This window comes from Pezoporus wallicus, unplaced genomic scaffold (assembly GCF_028554395.1).
Source record: "Pezoporus wallicus isolate ANWC-B61680 ecotype Strahan unplaced genomic scaffold, APGP_CSIRO_Pwel_v1 contig_5352, whole genome shotgun sequence".
NCBI classification, from domain to species: domain Eukaryota; kingdom Metazoa; phylum Chordata; class Aves; order Psittaciformes; family Psittacidae; genus Pezoporus; species Pezoporus wallicus.
The window spans coordinates 3,199,243-3,220,894 of record NW_026639660.1 but is presented as its reverse complement, the minus strand read 5'-3'; the positions used below and the strand labels follow the sequence as shown (position 1 = coordinate 3,220,894).

The following is a 21,652-nucleotide window of genomic DNA, read 5'->3' as shown; positions in this document are numbered from 1 at the left end:
TCTGGGCCCACAAAGAATGGTTGCTATCTGAGTGGCTAAATCCTGACCTCTGCATGCCCACAGGGATCCTCAGGCACTTTTAGTCCAATTTCTGCTTAATTCTTGCTCGGTACCAATAATAACATTTCTGCCAGTCTTCTCTTCCACAAGTCCTGGTGACTGCTGAGCAAGATAAAGCCCAGTTAGTCAAGCTCAGCTTGAGAGCGCAAGGTTTAGCAATCCCACTCCATTGCTATATATTTCTTCATGAGTTAAGCTAGAATTTGGCACATAACTCTAGCTCTGTACATTTGCTCCCACCTGAAAGAGCCGCCTGTGGGGCTGCTCGTCTCTTTACGTTAGCTATTTGGTTTTAATTGTCATCACTGACTCAGCACAGGCTGGAGGAGTTGCATCAGCAAAGTTGAGAGGAGTGGAAAGTGAGTTGGCTGAACCTGGATCACGAAAGCTCTGTACGCTCTTCACAGTGACAAGAAAGAGCAGAATTTAGAAGACTATTGGCAAGGATCTATAGCTCATCAAGATTTATCTTTTGGTACAAATTCTTGCTGTCGTGAAAGGGGTTTATTTAGAGTTATCTATATAAACTTGGCCAAATCCTCAGTAGTTATAAATCAGCATAGCTTCAATTACTTAAATGAAGCTGTCAATTTACAAGTTAGATAAGTATCTAGCTTGTAGTACATTCTTGAATCAAACCAGATCACCTCCTTTTCATAAATACCTGGCTGGCAGTTTTCTCTCCAGGGTCTTTGCAGACTTTCCCATCTGGAATCTAGCAGCCTCCATGTTCTTGCTGTCTTGCTGGGCATGAAGTAACACCTGAGTGTTAGCTCCATAAAGAAAAAAGCAGCACACATGGTTCTTTTACAACAGAGACCTATTAGCAAGTCAAAGCAACAGCTTGGAATGGTGGAGGCACATACGTAAGGAATCTGTGGTATTTGTAAGAAATGCAGATAGCAGAAGATTTGACTTATTTCCAAATACTACAGCAACTGTTCCTTTTAATGCACAGGGCTCTGCTCAGCCGATTGCATTGCCTGCAATAGCAATGTATTTATGGATGGCTGGAGGCAAATACACAAACCTTGCAAGAAGTTCTTGCCCCATATGCTACAAGGATAATAATTGTTCCTTCAAATCACCTTTCGCCAGCAGACCTCTGGGCACTTTGTAGACAGCAACTTCAGCATCAGGGAAACCCTCTGTGAGGCAATTAATTGGTGTTGCTGTGCTAAAAGAGTGATTCAGTAGGTTTCTTTAGGACAGTGGGAAAGGCAGGAATTAAACTCCACTAACCCACTTTTCTATTCCAGGCTACAGTCACTTCCCAAGCCTCGAACTAGAAGCCAAAAATCCTAAGTCCCATCACCAGCTACAGTATCTACTTCCCTTTTCACTGGCAGAATAATACCTGCATCTCTCAAGCCCTGAGTCCACACTTTAAACCCTACACTCTCTGTGGGATGTCACACAGAAAGATGCCTCCATTTGTTTTGAAATTATATAAACCCAGGATTCCCCTGGTCATGTGGTGGAGAGCAGCTTTCTGCTCTTCTGTTTGCTTTGGAAGTCTCCAGGGGAGATTCCTGAGACGAGGAAGAAGCCTGAGCTCTCAGAGACGGACTACTCAACTACCCTGTTTGGTCAAAAGCTGGATAAATTAATTGCAGTTCAATCTGAATCTCTGCTGCGTTTCTAGTGGTGGTGTTTCAACTCAGTCTACAAAAACAGTGAGTCCCTTTCCAGGTGACTTCTCCTTTGCCTGTTTTCTGCTTTCCTCTTCTCTACATCACATAGATATTTTCGCTGGTTTTCTACTATCCATTGAACCATATCCCCCACATCTTTCACCAGGTCTTACTCATCCTTACCCTAACTTTTTCCACTTTCTTTCTAATTATTTCTCTAAATTCAGTCTGACTTGAATGTAAACTCTCTTGCCTGACTTCAGGGTATCTTTTGTTTTCCCTGATGCTGTTTACTGCATCTTTCCTTACCTCGATACTCCTGTGCAAAGCTCCAGATGGCATTGGCTGTGTCTGTTCTCCAAGGTGTAGGAGCATTTCCCACTTTATCGAAGTCCATATCCTGGCCTCATCCTGATCTCCCACTGGGACAAAACCTGGATATACTTGGTTCTCAGTCTCTCTCCACTCTGCTCATGCCTTAACGTCCACAGGAATAAGACCAAGTTGCCTGGGCAGGAGGATACATCTCAGTCATACCTCTGCTCTGATCACTCATAAGGCACAGGAGCAGAGTCTATACCTGGTCCTGTGTATATACCCATAGTGTAAACCAGGTTTTCGTGACTATACCTGAACAATGACACAGAAATGCCACCTAGTCAAATATCTATACCCTATCTTCTTGGAATAACTTCAACCAGATATTGCACATGAGATGTGCTCAGCATCTCTAAATGTAAGATCAGCTGAGCCAAGAACTGAGATAGAAGACACCCCCCCCCCCCCAATCAAAAATACAAAAGATGGTACAAATACGGAGCCTATCACAACACAGCAGGTCAGTATCAGATTAGGTACACACCAGATCTCCTGATTGTCCCCACTGGTGCCCTCACCACAGACTACATGTAATTTCTCTCTCCTTACTCTCTTCTCATCCACCTCTCCAACCCCCTAAGCCACTCCTCTCCTTTTATTTTAAGAGCTGACTCTGCCATTTACCATCTATAAGGTGACATACGAAAACTTTCTTAGAAAACAGTCATAAAAAGAAGAAGAAAATGAAAAAGAAAGACCCAATGGAGAGCAGAAAATTACAGTGTCTGGGCCGTATTTACAATAATTATAATTATTATAAAGCACAATAGGGTGTAGAAACCCATAATTCTCCTGGTGCTTTCTGATTTTTAGATCTATGTTTAGAATGCACATGCCAGAGAAACAGAAAAGGAATGCTATGAAGTCACTTTCCTCTCTGTGTTGTAAAAGCATTGGGGGGAATATTTGTGTCTGCAGGAGCACTGGGACAAACATCTTCAGAAATGAGTCCGTCATTGTCTCAGGGTGACGTACCACCTGCTATAGCGAGAAAAGAAGCCCTCTCCTGACACCACTTCACAGGAAGAGGACCTCCTTTCTCTGCCTCCATTCATGTGTCATTTTCCTAGGACCAGACATCTCTCCCATTTCTGATGCTTTGCTGACCCCGATGCCAGACTCCACACCAGCAGCTGTGAACTCCAGCCCAGAGAAATGCAAACCTGGGAGCTGCTCCCTTCCTTACCTGAACAATTCGAGGTGGTATCTATCTGAAGACCTCCTAGTAGCACCTGAGGCAGTCTGACTAACATCTGCCCTATGGGACGCCTTCTTTCCTCATTCCTCTCCCACAGGCAGAAGTACACAGATAATGCAAGTAGTTTATTTTGCTCACCAGGTATCACAGCCAGAGAAAGTGGCTTTGAAGAAATGCCCTCATGTGTAGGAAGGCTTGTGATGGACATTTGCTCCTGCAGATAGTTATCTAGCCTACCAGAAAGTTCTCTTTCCTGCCCAGAAGAGCCTTCCCCATTTGACAACAATACTGTTGCTCATTTCTGCAGCTTTGCTCTTAAATCCCATGTAATCTCTTCAAGGAAAGAGGCTAAGATCTTCAATTCTAATAGAAGGTCTTTTATATGTATGAAAGCTCATATTCTTACCTAATTCTGCACTGCTGCTCACCTTGGGGCCAAAGCAGTTCATTCTGATGTACTCCTAGTCAGGATGACAGTATGAGACTTGTCTCCTAAACAAAAAAGAAAGGTCTCTCCACACAGCTCAATTATGTCCACAGTAGTCTGTGTTGTTGGAAAGTATATGCTTCAGCTTCCATTACCTCCACAGATTTCCCTACTCTTTCCCCCATTGGTTCAGATTCTGTCCTCCATGCCCTGACTCTTTAGCTCTGCTGTCCTGTTCCCCTAAGCAGCACATGTTCCAGCTGGTATGATATACACCAACACTTTCTTCAGGGCCACAAACACAGCAAAAGCAGCGTTCAAAGTGCTATGGAAGTGTTATACTCTTTCAGGGCTACCCAGAGAGCCTGGGACACCTTCTTAGGCCAAATAGCTGGAAGCAACCACTAGACCATAACATGGCTATCACTGTTTCTATTGCTATTGTTTTATTGCTTGTCTATGGCTGTTGCCAATGGACACTGAGGACCTTTAATTGTCTACACTAATGAGTGGGTGATAAGAGCACCTGAATGTGAAAACCCACAATGAGTTATGACTGGGAAACCTGTCTGAGTAAAAGAGCAATGCTTAGTGCCATCTGGGTAAATAGGTAGGGAATCAACAGGGACCGGCTGTGAAGGAAGAGGTGGACTGTGGTTTTGGACAGGAGTGAATATATTCTGCCCCCAGGCATCAGTTGTGGTTGGGGCTAGGTATAGGGATCAGCTCTGTTCATTGCACTTGTTATATGTGTACGTACATGTATGCTTGTGTGTGTGTTTTTCTTTGAATGTTACACATTTTTGCCCAGATATGGGAGGGTAGGACTGCAGCATGAACATTTGTAACCAGAAGAAAATAATCCTTAAAATATTTATGCTTACCTGCAAAATTCCTCCCAACCCTGCAATACATGTCAAGATCAGGCTCAGATAAAAAGTCATAGGATTACCCCAAAAGTGGGCTGTTTCATATGCCTTCCCCAGGCATGCCCTCTCATCCGGTGCAGGCACAGTGAAGAAGAAGGATGGAGAAGCACCGAGACACTCAGAGAAGGCCTTCTTCTCAAGCTTTGCTGTTTCCTAAGGGACATGTGGAGAGTTTTGCTCAGAGCCTTCAGCAGCCAGGACGAGCTTGCTCTGTGAGAGGTAAGAAGGTTGCCAAACCAAAGAGTCTTACCCCAAGGAGGGCTGAGAGTCACGCCTGCCCAGGTGTTCCTGCTCTCTCACGAGACTGACTCCCACCCCACCTCAAATGAGACAGCCTGAAGTGGGGAGAGAGGGTGATCAGATAGATGCACATAGAGGTATCTCAGATATGCACCTGCCACTCAGACAGCGCCAGGGAGGCGCCGGGCAGAGAGGGAAATGTTTTCTTTTTCTGACATTTTTAGCGTGGATAACAGTTCAAGCAGAGCAGAGGAGCCCAGTGATAATGGCTTCTGTTGCCTTGAGCTAAGCTGCTTAATTGCATGGGACTGGCTCTTCTAATCAGGGAGAAAGGTGAAACACCACCTTGCTTGCCCCAGCTGACTTTCCTCAATGAACAAAGCCCATGAACAAAATGCCAGGTGGTCCCCAAGAGCAGAAATAGCTGAAGGGGGCAAAACTAGTCCCACTAATGTGATCCTGTGGGAAATAGCATGTGAGCACACATACACTAAAATGGCTTGCAAACCAGGCTGAACCTAAAGCCCAGTAAGCCATGGTCCTCCCAGCTCACTGGAAGCGCATTGCTCCTAACTTATCTCTTCTCCCCTTCATGCTTCAGGAGCTCTGGGGAGCAGCAACAGCTCCCAGATGGCTGCTGGTATCTAGAGGAAACTGCTGAAACAGCTGAAATCAGGATCCTTCTTCCACTTTGGTTTCTCACAGTTCAGGGCCATTTTCTTTCACCCTTGTCCTTCCCCTCCTTTGCAAGACCTTGGCTTTTTTCTGTTTAAAGAACTTGTAATCACCATAAGATATAGCGTTCTGCCAGGATGTATAACTAAAGATCTTGATGTACCCCAAATAATCGTGGGTAGCAGAATGGAATAGCTCAGCAAGAAGGGCCCCAGCCTGGACTGGTCTCATTTGTATGTCCTGTCACTCAAAGCCCTCAGCTGTGCAGCAAAACTGGATGATACGGGATAAAGCCTTGGTCAGTGTGAGATCAGGGCAGAGCTGAGGGGTCTCACTGACCTATGAGAATGTGTCCTGCAGCAGACAGAGAAGTGTAGGTAGCCTGGTTTAATTTTACTTTGGAGCCACACTCAAGGCAAGGCACATATCCAGGGGTGGGTTTTGTGCCAGTCCAGGCCCTTTGCCCCATGGCAAATTCTACATTAGTCAGGAACAGAGTACAGGGGGACTGGTGCCCTGTGTGGAGCCTGACCCATGGTCTTCTTCCTCCAGTGACTGATGCAGAATCAGATACCACAACCTCCCCAGGTTTAGTGACTGATGTTGTGGTCTCTCTGGACAAGGGGAACCCACCCGCAGGTACACAGGAATGTGTCACCACATCACTGCCATGGCTTCATGTTTATCACCAGCATCAGCGACACCTGCCTGCCCCTGGCTTCAGTGGTGTCAGCACCCACCGCAGACAGTGCCACCAACCTTTGTCTGCTCTCCAGGCCTGCTTTCTGGCCTATGCCCACCTTCCTGTTCTCCCACCCATGCCCCCAGCTAGGACAGGCTTTTCCTGATGAGCTGTCGTCCGTGCCAGGAGAGGAAAGCTCCCTCCTGCAGTCCAGGGATGAAGAGGAAGGGTGGGCTGGAGGGTCCCTGGCCCTGGGACAGGTCCAGTACCATGCTGTGCCAGAGCCCTGCCATGGAGCTGATATGTATCCATAATGCAAACACCACGAGACCTGGCTTCACATCCCGATGCTATACCTCACCCAACACATGGCCCTGGGCAAGCCTTTTGCCACTTCCTTCTTTCGGTCTCCTTCCCTATCTGCCTTGTCTAATTAGGTAAAAGCTTTCCTGGGTAGAGATCGCTTCTTCCTGGGCAGTGACTCGGGGTGGCTGGGAACACTCCTAGACACAACTCCCAGCAGAGCAGGACCGCTGGGTATGGTGGTGTCAGCAGGAGCCAGTGTCCCTGACGCAAGCTTTTATCTTGTCTCAAGTAGCAGGCAGCAAAATCTCAGACCTTCTGTGGTTTGGTTGGAAGGCCAAGGCTCCCCACTGGAGAACCAGTCCCCAGCCGAGGTCCCCTGACCTTAGCATGCCAGCAAAGCATGGCTTCTGCAGGACCTGCAGGAAGCATCTCCCCTCTGAAAAGCCTTGTGGGCTTGCTTCAGTCACAGAGCAGAGGCTTTCTCAAGCTTCGGTGCTGCTAAAGGAAAGGCTTTGCCTGTTGGCTAAAGACAGCATGAAGAATCCTGGAGCTCAGCCTATCTCACAGGTAGAGGGACACAGGCAGCCGGGAGAGAGTGACCCTGGCATGGTTATTACAAGGGCTTAGGGCTGCTCGCCTGCGTCACAGTGGAGATAACATCAGCCTACTGAAGACAGCCTCAGTGCAGCCTAACTGCTCCTGCAGAAGGAAAATGTGGGCCCAGGAGCCACTCAGGCTCTAACTAACTGCCGGGCAGCTGTACTGGCAGGGACTGTGTATCCCAGAGAAATGGCTGCTGAGGAGGGATGCCATGGGCAGCCAGCACGGAGATGAGCTCCATTTAAACACCATGAGCGATGGGTGGACAGAGCAGTACTCAGAGGAGGAGGCTCAATTCTCTGTCTCCTGCTTCTCCCTGAGGAGGGGGCTGCAGGTTGGGGTGCTGTGCCAAGGGTGGTGGTCACCATCTTGGAAGGAAAGGGTAAGGGCTCTGTTGAAGGACGAAGAAGAGTTGAGAGGAGGGGTGTGATGGCTGCTAGGAGTTTAAATGGGGGTACTGCAAGGAATCCACAAGCACACAACATCTCCCTCAGTCCTTCACTACCTGCCTTATTATTTCATTGCTGTTTGCCAGTAGATTTGAAGACATTAAGAAGAGAATGTCATGAGACTACCACAGCTACAGACATTGCTAACCTCAAATGCAATCACCACAGACAGCGCTGCAGAATGGCAAACCCGAGGTGTGCGGACATACCAAACCCAGACTCTCCTCACTAAAAATCCACATGCTCAGGATGTTTCCGACATGGCTTATAAATAACACATTGGCCTTAAATATTCGGAAACCCACAGTTATGTCCTCTAGGATTCAGGCCAAACAAAATAAGCAAACATTTTGAGATTATATAGGTCTCTGCATTTGAGAGCTGCGTACTAAAAGTAGTAGTGGCAACAAATGTAGTGTTCTTTGTCTGCGCAGCGGGCATACAAGGAGTAAAGTGTGTGTCAGGTAATGTCCCTGCTAAGACTGAAACTGAAGCTGGCTTCAGCATGTGTGTTCTGGGCATCTTCCCTTCCTCTCCTCCTGCCTGGAGTCTTTCTCCCTGCTCTGAACAGCCCAGCAGCTTGGATTGTGGCTTTGGCAAGAAGCACAACAGGACCCGTTTACACTGGCCAGGACCCATGTGCACTGACCAGGACCCACACTGTCACAGTCCTATCAACTGCAGGACAGGGAGCTGAGCTTTGTGGAGCTTGTGAGGCAGCGAGAGCTCAAGCAATCTTCCCAGCAAGGCCTTGAGCTCATTCACAAAACAGGAGCTCAGATCCCCACCAACCCACAGGCTCACCAAAAGGAACCTGGAAATGATCTGAGGGAGAGCACAGATGGAAATCATTGTCATCAAGGAGGCCAAGAGCTTTGCAGGAAGCACGGAAGGATCAGATGTTTCAATGGATAAAAAAGAACATTCAGAGCTACATGAGATAGAATTAAAACATAAAAGATGTAAGCCCTCTTGCTGCGGGATACAAGCCTGCCCTGACTGACAGGGATTAAGACAAAATGACACATCTGAGCAGGTTGTTTCGTAATTACCTGCATCCACATTTCCTGCCCCTCTTCCCCGCAGTGTCTGGCACTGGCCCCATCCCAGAAGCAGCTCTGAATTAGACCACTGGGAAACCGGCAGGAGTGGAAGGAGGCTCTGCTGAGGGGAGATGAGGAGATGAACTGAGAAACCTCAACTCTGGTAGAGCGCACTCATCCCCCTCTTGTTCTCCTCTTTATCCCCACCTTCTCCCCCTTCACTTCTGCCGAGGAAAGCTGTTGCCAAAGCTAAGCTCTGATGACAGATCAGCCTGCTTGGGATATTTAGGTAGGCAAGGGAAAAAACTAATTTTCAGACCATCTGTCCTGTCCAAAGAAGAGCAGCCTTTCCCAAACTGAACTGACTCCACACAATGGCAACAGTAAGCAACATGATATTAAACAATAATAAATCAAAGCTGACATCATTTGGAGCACGTCCGGACCCTCCCCTGTGGGGGTATCACTCTTCTGTGTGTCAACAGAGGGAAAAGAAAGCAGAAAGAAACCTAATCTAAACCCAACAAAAGACAGTGGGCCTAGGATGATGTCCCTGAGAGAGCAGACCCCTCCTAAAGACTTGCTGAGGGCATCAGGAGGCCAGGAGAGAGAGGTACAGGGACGAAGGATGGAACACAATGTCCTGTGTCCTTTGTGGCAGATAATTGTCTAGAACAGCAAAGCCACCTTCGTGGCAGAGAGCTGGGACCATCCATCCCTGCTACAGCACACAGCACACCTTTCTGAGCTCCTGCCTTTCCAGTGAGATCCCTTCTTCCAAATTGCAGGAGATCTGTGCACCTTGGTCCCAGCCAGCAAGCCCAAGAGCTCATGCATGTATTGGAAGCAGCAGAGCAGAAGGGGAGCACTTGTGGTGGTTCCAGACTGGAGGATGTAGCGGGATTTTGACAGGGATGTGCCAAAACAGTAGTCCAAAATCATGAGGATGCGTGGGGAGACATCCCTGACCCGGCTTTAAACTAGCTCAGGACTAATGGGAGAGTATGAGCAGCAGGACACAGCTGAGCTTGGCCTAGGAGGCATCTGCAATGCAGACACCTCAGTGACACACTGCTACGGGTACCCACAATAACAGGCAGAAAACTAGGTTAAAACTCAGACCAAAACCCAAGCTCATTAGGGTGTGTTTACCAAGCTGCGATCCCACCTCTGGAATGCAATGCGAACATACCCAGGGGATGACTGGATTAAGCTATCTCCTTGTAAAATACTGATGGAGAAGTGACTTAAGGGAGTTTTACTCCAAGGCCAGCCCTAGAGCTGTACACTAAGCACCTCAAAGTAAACCTACGTTCAGTATCTTACCTGGGAGCAGAAAAATTAAGCCATTTTCCCAGCAATGTACCAGCAAGGGACACCAGTGCTGGGGCTGTGTGCTGCAGACATGCCTATTGCTCATGTGTCCACTCCCCTAGGTTGGGGTATTTATACCGAGACACATAGAAATCTACTCTCTCTCTGGTTTGGTGCTTTCTCCAAGGTCATGTCCAAGAAACCAGCCAACAGGCAAGGGCAAGTTGGCAGATGGATGGTGTTCAGGGAGCACACTTTCAACCTAAAAGCTGAGGGCATCCCCCAGATGCAGCTCTACAACTGTGCTACAGACTCTGCCAGCCCAGTGCAGGGCTGTACACAGCACACAAGGACAGTACCATCCTTGGGCTACTTCAGCCAGACATCGCACACATCAGGGTGGATGGGTCTGAAGAAACCAGAGCTCAAGGCAGTGGTTGAAAAATGAGCTTTGGATCGCATCGCTGACAAGCCCATCAGGATGAAAGAGCTACTGGGAGCCTGGAGCTGGGCTGTCAGGGGCTATGGGGCAGGAGAGAGGGGCAAAAGCAGAAGGCCTAGGGCCAGGCTCAGAGGGAATCCAAAGGGATTAAAGTGATGGGGTAAGGAATTATCCCTGTTACCTTGTTCTCCCACCTCCCTTTCCCTGGCCATGTCCACTCCAATATAATGACTTGGTTCCAGTCATGCTGGAAGCTCTTCAGGCTGTGGACTAATCTTCCAGAAATGCTGCAGAGCTCCAAGAACCAGGGATTATGATGCACAGCGCTTCTCTCTCTGCTGCCATCACTGCAGACACCGGGATGCGCACATGGGAAATGAGATGATTTACAGCAAAGAGAAGAAATAAGGTGCTTTAGCTTCTTCCTGTCAGTTTTAATGGGCTTCTCGTAGGTGTGTCACTGCTAATGAGTGTTGAGTCACGCTGGCCAGAGCTTTCTCTTGCACAACCTGCTTCCCTAGGTTGCTCTGTATCTGCCCTCTGATAGTGCTATAGCTGATGACTGGGGCAAGCACCACTGCCAGCAGCAGGTTTTACGCAGTATTTGCTGAGCTTTACCAGAACGGGACCTGATTGTTTCCCTCCGGCAGCTGTTTGCTCGGCCAGCTCACTGTTTGCTCGCTGCCCTCCCTCCCACCCCTCCAGAGCCCTCCGCGCTGCCCTCGCCTCGCTCCCCGCAGCCGCCGGCGTCGGGGCCGCTTTGCTCCCCTCTGACATCACCCACACCCCACCCCGGCTCCCCAGCGCCCGCGGATCCACTCCCTGCCCCTGGGCTCAGGAGGAGGCACCCACCTCATCCCCTCCCACCCGAGCTGCGCTGCCAGGGCCAGCGCTGGAGGCTGCGAGTGGAGCCGGCTCCTTCCCGCCGGCTCGGACCCTCTCCCATGCAGAGCCCTTGCGACATGGCACCAGCCCCCTCCGGCCCTGCCTGGGCATAGGCTAACCCCAGCAGAGAACACACCAGCTCGAGGCAGGGATGGCTCGCACCACAGCCAGGTGGAAGCAGATGGGAGCTTCAGTACAGCAAGACTGGCACCCATACACGCTTCTTTTTCCTTTCCCTTCCTATTTTTCTTCCAGGCTGCAGGAAGAGGAGTGACACATGGTGGGCAGAACATAGGGACCCTGCTCAGGGGCATTGATCCCACCAGGACTTCTTGATGACCTCTGTGCACAGAGGAGCTTGAAACCTCCTATACCAGGACTGTGAGTCCAAAGACGCTGTGTAAGTAGGTAGCATTCCCTTGCTGATTCAGCTAAATGAACTGGCACATCATGGGGATAAAGCTGAAGTATTTTCACTGACTTACACAGGTCCAGAGATCCTGTTAGGTCTATGGCAGGCTATGAGAGCAGGTACAGGCTGTCTCTGAGTCTCAGTACCTTGGAATTGCAATGAGTGGAAGAGGAAATTCCTTGTGGGGAGGAACTTGGATCCTGCCTAATGCACCAAGGACAGCAGAGACCTTCCACCTTGTGACAGGCGCAAGATGCAGGGCTGCTCAATGCAGTGCCTTACGCCAGTTTAGACTCGTCTCTGAATCCGGCCTTCAGTCTCCGAGTGGCTCCACATGCCAGGGCACAGTGTCCCGGCATTAAAAATACCAAGGCTGACAGATAGTGTTTATTAATAGCACAAGTGGTGTTTATTGCTGAGCAACAGTCAGCAGCTCGGAGGTTACTGCTGTTACAAGCCAAGGTCTGAGAGCATTGCCACATTGCTTCGGTCTCAGGGGAGAGAGGCTCCATCTTTGGTGGCAGAAGCCATGGGGATGGGGGGCGAGGTGGGTGCCTGGCTGCCTCAGGGACCTGCTATGTGCAGAAGAGGGGGTTACAAGCAGAGCATCCCGATCTGAGGCACAGCACAGCCACCATGGACTGGGCGACCCCAGCTCCTCAGGGTGACCTGCATAGCACACAGCAAATCTTGCGCAAACAGGTGCAGAACAGACTTGCCAGCGCTGAGCATCCTCTTTCTTCCCATCACCTGCACTCTGCTATGCTGGAGGCACCATCCCCTGTCCATGAACAGTTCTGGTCTTCTGAGGCCTCACTCAGACCTACATGTGCTCCTTCCTCCCCTTGCACCCTTCTTTGCTCCTGCCCCTCACTCCAGGCACTTCCTTCCAGTCCTTGATCTTACCCTCCCTGCAGACTTTGTGTGATGATTTGCACTCTCTAGGTTTCTCTCCAGAGCCACGCTCCATAGCTCTTACCAGTTTATGGCTAAAACACTTCAGCACTAAAATGTTACATGCAACAAGCCACTTTGTTCTGTTTCTTTGAGTTTTTTTCCCTTTTCTCTGTCACCACATGCAACATGTGGGGGTCTCCTAGAGAACATTAGCCCTGGCTTCTCTTTACATATTGCTTGAAGACATTTGCAGCTGGGAAGCTACTCCACCCTGCCCACACGGACTGCTGCGCACCTGGAAACATTACGTGACTGCTGAGCACTTGTCTTAATCAAAGTGTGACTTTCCTCTGGAGCCACGCAGAGGGCTTTGCACTGCACACGGAACTTTGGCTCGCCACTCGCTGCTTGCTATTGTGGAATCTCTGAGCGCTCGACAGAGGCTACCAATTAATTCTGCTTTAACACCTCGACGTGAATTCACTCACAGATCATCCCCCAGGGTAGCTCAGTCCTGTTATCACCACTGCACTGTTATCACTGCTGTACTGTTATCACCACTAACAGACTGGGAAACTGAGGCACAGATCAGAGCAGTGATTGTCACCGCTCTTCACAGGGCTGTGAAGACAAGCCAGGATTCCTGGCTCTGGCACAGCACCAAGGTACAGGATCTGCAGTACATACTGCACACAAACCTGTAACTTTTAGCTAGTTTCTTTTACACCGCGCCAAAGCACAGAGTTTGGCAAAAAATCTTCTGTAGAGGCTGAAGCTTTGGTTCCTGTTGTCTAAAACATGCTATCTAAAACTCCCTCCATTCTCTGTAGTAGCCTCCACGCAGGTTTCCTGTCATTACACTGCCTTCCATCTTTACCTGCACCATCTCACTCTCAGCAAGTTAGAGACCAGTTATCCAGCGCTAGCTAACACCTCAGACTCAAAGGATCCACTGCTGTTTTGTGCAGGGCACACTCTGCTTGACCGCTTGGACTGGGAGAGCAAAGGGCCTGGTTCAGAGGTACCCACAGCATAAGTTTTGCCACTAACATGTTCCATGTTCTTGTCATCTGAACAAGAAAATAAGGAGGCTCTGGATGCATCGGAGTCCCTGCACACGGGCAGGTCTGCGTGGAGATGCTGGGCAAGCGCACAGACCTCTTGTGCTCCCAGCACAGGAAAAGCGAGGTGCCTCCTCTCCTCCCTCAGGGACCCCAGCTCGGGTCAGGGAGCCGGGCCATGGATGTTTAGTCTGGAACGGTCTGCAGGACACGATTTGGTGGTGTTCCCGTGATACTTCACACAATAAGCTTAGAGAGGACAATGCAGTTGCTTTGTGAGACATGGTGATGCTGTGTCTTGTGACACAGCCTATTAGCAGATTGGCTAATGCTGGGTGTGCAGCTGCTTTCTGTCACGGGAAAGGCTAAAAGCAGCCAGAATCCTGTGATACCTGTGAATCCTGCTTCTAATTACTCACAGCAAAACACACTGTGCTCCTGGTTTTCCCGTACTCGAGTACCTTGCACACACATGAAAAATAAGTCAACGACCAGAACAAAAATCTCTCTTTATGCCTTACTGGAATCCTACTCAGTAAACAGGATTATGCTTGAAACAGGCTGTGATAGAGACATGAGGACAGACAGACAGATGCACACATGCCTTTTCATGAGAACAACTTGCTAAACAGCTGAATGGATTTTGCTACCTCTGGATAACCCCAGATGCCTCTACGCCCCCTATTTAAAACATTCTTCCTTTTCACAGGGTCTGTCTAGCAGCTTCCCATCACTGCCTAGTTTTGCTGGGGTGGGATGCGAAAAGGCCCTAGGAGGGAACATACTTTTCCCCTTAATTTCACCAAAGCCAAGATTTCCCCTTCTTGCTGAGGGTGGCTTGGTGGTAACGAGGATCCCAGCAGTGAACTTCCTGTGAACTGATGGGAACAGCCCTTCTCCCGGAGCGAGGAGACAATATCTGAGGGCTGTGGATGGAAAAACGAGGTAGTTGGCTAATAAAGAAAATTAACCCAGTGGACATGATTTGCCCGCATTCTCCAAGCATGGAGTTCTTTTATAAGGCTCTCCGCAGAAAGCTCTTAAGGATAACAACTAATCCCTGGATAAGGGTCAAAGTTCTTGCTGGGCATTAAAACTTGGTGATGTGATTAAAGAAAAAGTGAAAACTGGCTGCTTGGAGCACAGCCTCCAGTGAGGAAGCCGCAGGGTGCCAGTGCTCTGCTTGCTGCTGAATGATCCCAGGACACCGAGAATGAGGAGCTAATGGGTTTGGCTCATGGTGCGTGGATGTCTGAAGAGGCTGAAGGGGATGTAAAGATACTTTGGAGTGAATCAGCTCACCAGCCCTCTGAATGGGCGCCTGGATAGGTGCAAGGTGACGTACCCTGGCACAGAACAGCCAAAACTTCATCTCCTCACCAACAGGTCTTGAAGGTCCCCTCTGGAAAAAAATATTTAGCAGTTGCTGTGGATACCTCTGATTGGATGCCCGGGTTTGTGTGAATCTACAACCCAGAAGGCAAAAAAGGCTCCAGTGACTTAAAACTGGGAGAGAAACTGTAAAAACTACCCACAGCAAGACAAGGACGTATATACAGCCCTCTTCCAAGCTTAGCAAAGCTCTGAGATTGACACCACCAGAAGATGGGGTGTGGATTAAAAATAGGGTGGAACCTGGGTGTAAAGGGATATGGTGAGAGCCTGGAGAGCAGAGCCTGAAGGGTGCCCAAGGGGACACACTGGCAGGATTTAGGCCAAGAAGGAAAGTCATTGCTGGCAAATCACCTGCCCAGCTGAACCCCACAGTGCTGGAAAACTAATGCAACCTGGGGATGTTTGCCTTCTGAGAGTCTCGAGTACATTGGGGTCAAGCTGGATTTGATTTTTTCATGAGTATGAAGGATTGAAAGCTTTTTGGTTTGACTAGAAGCAGGTAGCCTTGCACACTGCATGGCTTTTGTGCTGGTGTAAGTAGCACAAGAGTCTCAGTGTTGGCCACTCTGGACTTTAGCCTCTTTGTCTGCATGGTCACCCCACACAGGGGTGGCTCCATGGAGTCAATAGCCATGGAGGCAGCCATGCGACATCTCACGGCTACCTGTTCTGCAGCAGAGCTCTCTGTGGCACGGGGAGGCCGAAGAGCTGCTCCCTAGGTGCTGGTGAAGCTCTGGCACTCCTGCAAACCCTACGTGTGAGTTTTCCAACACTCAAATCCATTCACACCAGGGGAGATGTGTCCATGGGAGTGCAGGAGGTTTCATAACTGGGAGGGTTCCCTGTGCCTGGCGCTGCCAGATGATCTCAGGCCTGCCCCACCCCACTCTTGACACAGCCTATTCCTCCTCATCTTCCCACCTCACAGAGCATCCCTTTACTGACTGACCTCGTCACTTTTGCACTGTCACCTGCCTCCCCCAGTCACCAAAGTCCTTCCCGAGCTGGGCCCTGCTGTTTCCCTTTACACCCCTGTACCCCGTATGATCCTACCCCCTTTCCCAAAGAGCAGACGGAAGGAGGTGCTTGCTACCAGTACCAAAATACATGTTGAGATTCTGTCTCCAATGACGGAGCGGAGCAGGAAGACATGACTGCAGCTGGGACTGGATGGTGAGGGGACAACAACCTACCTGCTTTCGGGGAACGTACACAGAGATGCCTCACAATTTCAGCAAGATGGGAAGCCTTCTCCTAACTGGCAATAAAAAAATAAGCAGTGAATAGCACGTGATCATTGGTCAAGAGTCCCAAAAGAGAAAGATGGAGAAATCAAGGCAGGGAGGGAAAGCAGAGCAACCAGCGTCCCAGTTCACTCACTCCCCACACCTTTGCTCAGCTCTATAGCCTAGGACCCACTGACTCCCATGGCAGCTGTGCTATGCAATTCCTATCTGATGGTGAGGGAGAAACACAGCTCACCAGGTGACAGAACACAGCTACGTGCAGGGCCACACCTGTGCCCACACTGTGGTGCATCACCACCACCACCAGTGCTGGGAGCCATAGAATTCTCCTGACTCAGCTGCACCAGGAGAAGGTTCCCCCGTTGAACTCCCCGAGCTGGCACCTCCAGCAGCAGCGATTGTGAATTCCAGCACAAACTGAGAAATCCTCCAAAGGGATTTAGAGAGATTAGAAATGAGCAGGAAACAAAATGAGATTTAACTTGGGAAAAGATAAGCTAATGTATCTGGGGCAAAGCTGCTTTGCGGTGGGAGGGAGGGGACACCCTGGAAAGCAGAACTGCCAGAAGAGGTTGAGAAAGAGTAACCATGGAGAGGTGCATCCAGGGAGAGACACAAGGGGTACGTTCAGAGCCAGGTGCCTGCTTCCTCTTCTACGGTTCTGGAGTGATCCACCTCAGTGTGTTCAGGAGTAGATACCTTTTGAGGGAAAGGGATTGTTACTGTTACATATGAAAGGTGTTGGGAGGTGAGGAACAGGAATGATCAAGGGCAGAGCTCAATGAGCTAATGCCAGGGGCTCTGAAGAGCCATTTTATGTCACTGGCCAAGAAATGTCTGCAAAGGAAACATGCTGAGACTCCACAAGCATCCGAGAGGTCTATGTCAGAGAGGAAGGGAACACATCTATTGACACATCTGCAAACTTAGGGCAGCAGGGTGAAATTAAGGCAGAGGAAACAGAGGCTTAAAGAACACAACAGAGCCCAGGCAGTGGAGCAGCTCAGGCTGTGGGGGATGACCTGCACAAAGACAGGCATGTTCAGAACAGCAGCTCATTTGCAACCGGTTGACAAGACCACCTAAACCCAGAAGTTGCTCCTCTTGGGATGTCTCTGAGTTCGTGACTGGTCCCAGCAATTCAGCAGGGGTGTGGATCACACTCAGTCCCACAAAGTGACTCACGAATGTCACAGCCTCTTGCACTTACATCCAGCCACCCCAGTGGTACTGGTGCAGAGGGCAGTGCCACTCCCTGACTCATCGGCACCTCCTCCAGCAATCCAGCCAGTTCTCCGAGGTGCTGTGTATCGACGAGGTCCGCGCTGTACGTTCACAATACAGTGCCCTGGCAAGCCAATACTGCAAGCAAGAAATTGGCCCTGAGCCTCAAGACCAGCCTCAGATTAGTCACCGAGTAACTCAGGATGATCCTATGACTCACAATTTATGGTGCCTGTGGAGACTGGAAGCAATCAGATCCAGTGCTGTTGACCCCCCATTCGCCGCACTTCCGGAGGTGAGATAAATCAAAAAAAGTAGGAGTTGGCTTCTTATTCCCCAGGAGCAACAACAACCTTAGGAGAAACGTGACCTGCTCAGGAGGCTCCAGGCTGCTCCTCCCAGACGTGAGGTCCTTGCAATGCAAAAAACCAGAAGGCTCTGAAAAGCTGGTACCTGCACTGGCCTCCAAGCAGCCAGATAAGGGGCTTCTTGGAAAGGAATAAGCTCATCATAAAGCTCTGTTGGGGCTTTTGCTTCTGCACTCATGGAGTCAGAGCCAAGCACAGGCAGGAAGGGCAGGGAGGGGTGCTGGCAGGAGTTTGACGACACAAATACATACTCCCTGGGTATCGATATGTTTGTGGCACAGTGCTTGCAGGTTCTCTGTAGGTTAGAAGGACAGGTAGGAGAGGCAGTGAGATGGCAGCTTGGATGCCTTTCCAAAGTGTACACCATGTCTCAGGTAAGAGTTATGGGCAAGATGAAGGTGAAGGACTCTGGTCAGCTCAGGCAGTTCATGCTTCTGGCCTTAAAAACTCTGAAGAGGTGATGGAACTAAGTTATTTGCTTAAGGTGATCATCGAACTCATCTTGTGCCACGTCTCTCGAGTTCCCTGTAAGGCTTGCAGCTAAGGGATTAGGCCTCTCTCCCTTTTGCTTGGATAATGCTCCCAGGGCTGCATACCAAAGGGCTTGTGTGAGACACATTCTTCCTTCACCACAGACACATTCAACCAAGATTCATTATCATCTAGAGCCAAAGCTTCTCACCTGCAAGGCACCACACATGACGCAAGCAAGCATCCCATCATGCATCCCAGGTAATTTTGGCATTACACAGGCCTCCCTGGAGAGTGCTCCACAGGAATTGCCACTCATCAGCAGTCCCATCAGGGTGCTCAGCAGAGCCAGGTGCCTTTCCCAGCCCAGCTCCTACCACACAACACACTCCAAGCAAGAGCACACAACAGCTCCCAGAATAGCTGGCAAAGGAGGTGTCAAAGTAACCTTCCCAGCTAAACCCTTGCCATGCTGGCATCAGGCTTGCAGCACACCTTCCCCCTGCTGTATGCACCAAGCTTGGCCAAGAGACAGATAGGCAGCAGAGGTACCTGGTGCTAAAGGCACATAGAAGCCTGGGGCAGCAGGCTGCAGCAGACAGCCCCAATGCCTAAGGAGATGCTTGGACACTCTCAGGTTAGGGAGAGACTGGGCTTTCTTTTTGACCCCCAAAGAAGTGTCTGGGGCATCTGAAAGAATGATGTAAAAATGAAGAGCAGGAACCAGCAAGATTAGCCCCATATCACAATGTACAGATACAGCCCAGAAGTGCAGGTATTTCCTAACATGTGTCTCAGCTCTGAACCCAACCTGGATGTACGGAGGCAGCTCAGGCAGCAAACTGAAAAAGTCCTTATGGGAAGGAGGCTTTTTTGGCCTTGGGAGGCCAGCCTTAGGCACATGCCCAACAATCCCATTTGCCTATATAAGCCTGCAATTCCCTCACACAGACAGTGAGCTCTGGGAGAGACTTCAGATCCCCTTTCCTGATGCAGGCATCCAGCAAACAACTGCCATTTGAGGGGGAACTTGACCCTTGTCCCTGTGATGCAAAGCCCCCAGGGTCCTCACAGCTCCCCAACCAAAGGAAAAGCCTTCCCCAAATCTGTGGTCAGGCACTCTTTGCATTCCTTTCACTCCCTTCTTTGCTGCTGGTGCAGGGGATATCACCTCCCAGCTCTTATCCACAACTTGCCACCTCCTATGAGATAAGGGGTACTTGGCTGGAGGTCCAGGCACAAGCGCCTGGTCCCTCTGGGTTGGCCAGCAGCTCAGCCGCCCCATTGTTCTGTAGGGTGTCAGGTGCTGTGGGGCACAGTGGGAGCCAGCAGCTGCCTGTGGGGTGGCACAGTGCCACTGGGGATGCCACTGGGCCCATGCTGGCCCAGCCCCGAATGGGGAGCTGGGACCAAGCACAGTGCTTGCACAGACCTGGACTGCAGATCTTGTGCTGGATGACAGGAATTAGCCTTAAATTTCAGGCGTCCCAAGCACAGAGAGGGTGTCCGCACGCTGACCGCATGGCCTGGGATAAAAATACCCATCTCTCATTACCAAAAATCCTGCAGGCGAATGGTGGGGGACATGTGAGACAGATTTCCTTTGGGCTCCCAAGGTCCTTCGTGGGGACTGAGCTGAAGGACAGAAGCTTTACGGGCATTCTAACATAGGCACTGCAGGCAGTGATGGACCTGAAGCAAGGGCTGGCTGACTTACAATCAGCAGCATAAGACATCAGCAACAAGGGGTTAAACCAGCTAGCAGGTGCCAAACGGGAAAGACAGAAGTAGTTTCCAACCAAAAGGACCATTTTTTCCACTGCCATTGGGGTTTTCTGGGTTTTCAGCCCAGGGCACCCTTTTCTGCCTTTCACGGTGCCTCCACAATTTGAATCCCACAGAATAGGTGAAGCAGGCTCGAGGAAAACACCAGCCGGCTGCCTGTAGATAACATTTTGATCAGCCAGCCCCCAAAACACAGATGTGACTGGAAGCCTTTGAAGCAAAGTTCTTGTGCGCAGGGTGAAGGGCTGTGTGCCGAGATCAGAGCGCCTGCCTGCAAACCTGGCCTCACTCCATGTGTCCTTGCCTCACCTCAGCACGGGGCTCAGGTGAGCCAGGTCCCAGGCAGGCTGAGGGGCAGCCACACTCTTATGTTCCGACCCCTGCAGGAGCAGTGTCCTCACTCAGGCACAGCCTTTCCAGCCAGGCTGAGCTCCCCTCCAACATGGAGCTGCGCATGGCGCCCCTCACAAGAGATGACAGCCCAGCCGCATCCACCCTGGAGGATAAAGGAGAGGAGCTGGACTGCTTCCAGGGCCCCAGGTACCTCATTCAGAGCTGGCTTGGGCAGGTTCTTGCTGCAGTGGTTTGAGGCAGCTGCCCCAGCTCCGCTGCAGCCACACAGAAGAGAATTTTCTGAGCAGGCAGAGCTGTCCCAGCTGAAACATGCCATCCACCCAGGCACGGCCACTGTCTCAGAGTAGGTGGCTATCATGTCAGCCTGGCTCTGCAGATGTCCAGCTTCTGAGCTCTCAGAGGTATGAAAAGAGCGGGATGCAGCATACTCTTATCCTCCAGGTGACAGGAGCGACCAGCCCAGCTCACCATCCATGGCAAGGTTTGACGTGCTGCCACTGACAATTCAGACCTACTGTACCATCCATTCAGAGTATAACTGGGTTCGCTCATGCTGAGATTTCACATTCAGCTCAGCCGGAGGGGGCAACCTGCTGGTTTCAACCTTTTCAGTTTGATGACTTGTAAACATTTCCCAGGCGACAGAAACAATGCAGGTTTATTGAGGTCAGGCTCACTATCACCTTGCACAGCCATTATGAAACAGCCCATAGATCCTTGCAAACCAAATGCCGGTGATGAACACGCAAAGGAAGCAACTTTCTGGGTTCCTCACGCAGCAGCATAGAGAGACAGCCCCTGCTCACCTTCTCACCTCTCTATTGCACTCGAGATGTTACTGAACAAGATGAACCAGAGCATCCTTGAGTACTTGTGATCTTTCCTCCATTCTGCCCTTTGCAAAGGCTGTGACTGCAGATCCACCTGTTGAGCTACCAAAGTCCACCCCAAATAAAAGCCAGATCCTTCACCTTCATGACTGAGGCAGCCATGAACTCAGTGGTCCGCACTAACCCAGGTGAGTCGCCTCCCAGACATCCAGAACATCCTGTATGCTCCTTTCCAGTGTGGCCAGATGACGGACATGATACACTCACCTCTACGGCTGATTAAGGAAACGACACCGCTTCCAAAGAGCTTTTCCTCCCAAAGACCCCAAAGCATTTCACAAGAGAT

At 50.2% G+C, this 21,652-nt stretch overlaps 1 long non-coding RNA gene across 1 annotated transcript; it reads right to left on the bottom strand.

Annotated features, from left to right (window-relative positions):
- Positions 1-257: 257 nt before the first annotated feature.
- Positions 258-11,527, bottom strand: LOC130602497 (uncharacterized). The gene is made up of 3 exons (XR_008972918.1): positions 11,230-11,527; positions 8,631-8,739; positions 258-833 (listed from the first exon to the last, which is right to left on the bottom strand). It is a non-coding gene; the product is annotated as an uncharacterized LOC130602497 (long non-coding RNA).
- Positions 11,528-21,652: the final 10,125 nt, after the last annotated feature.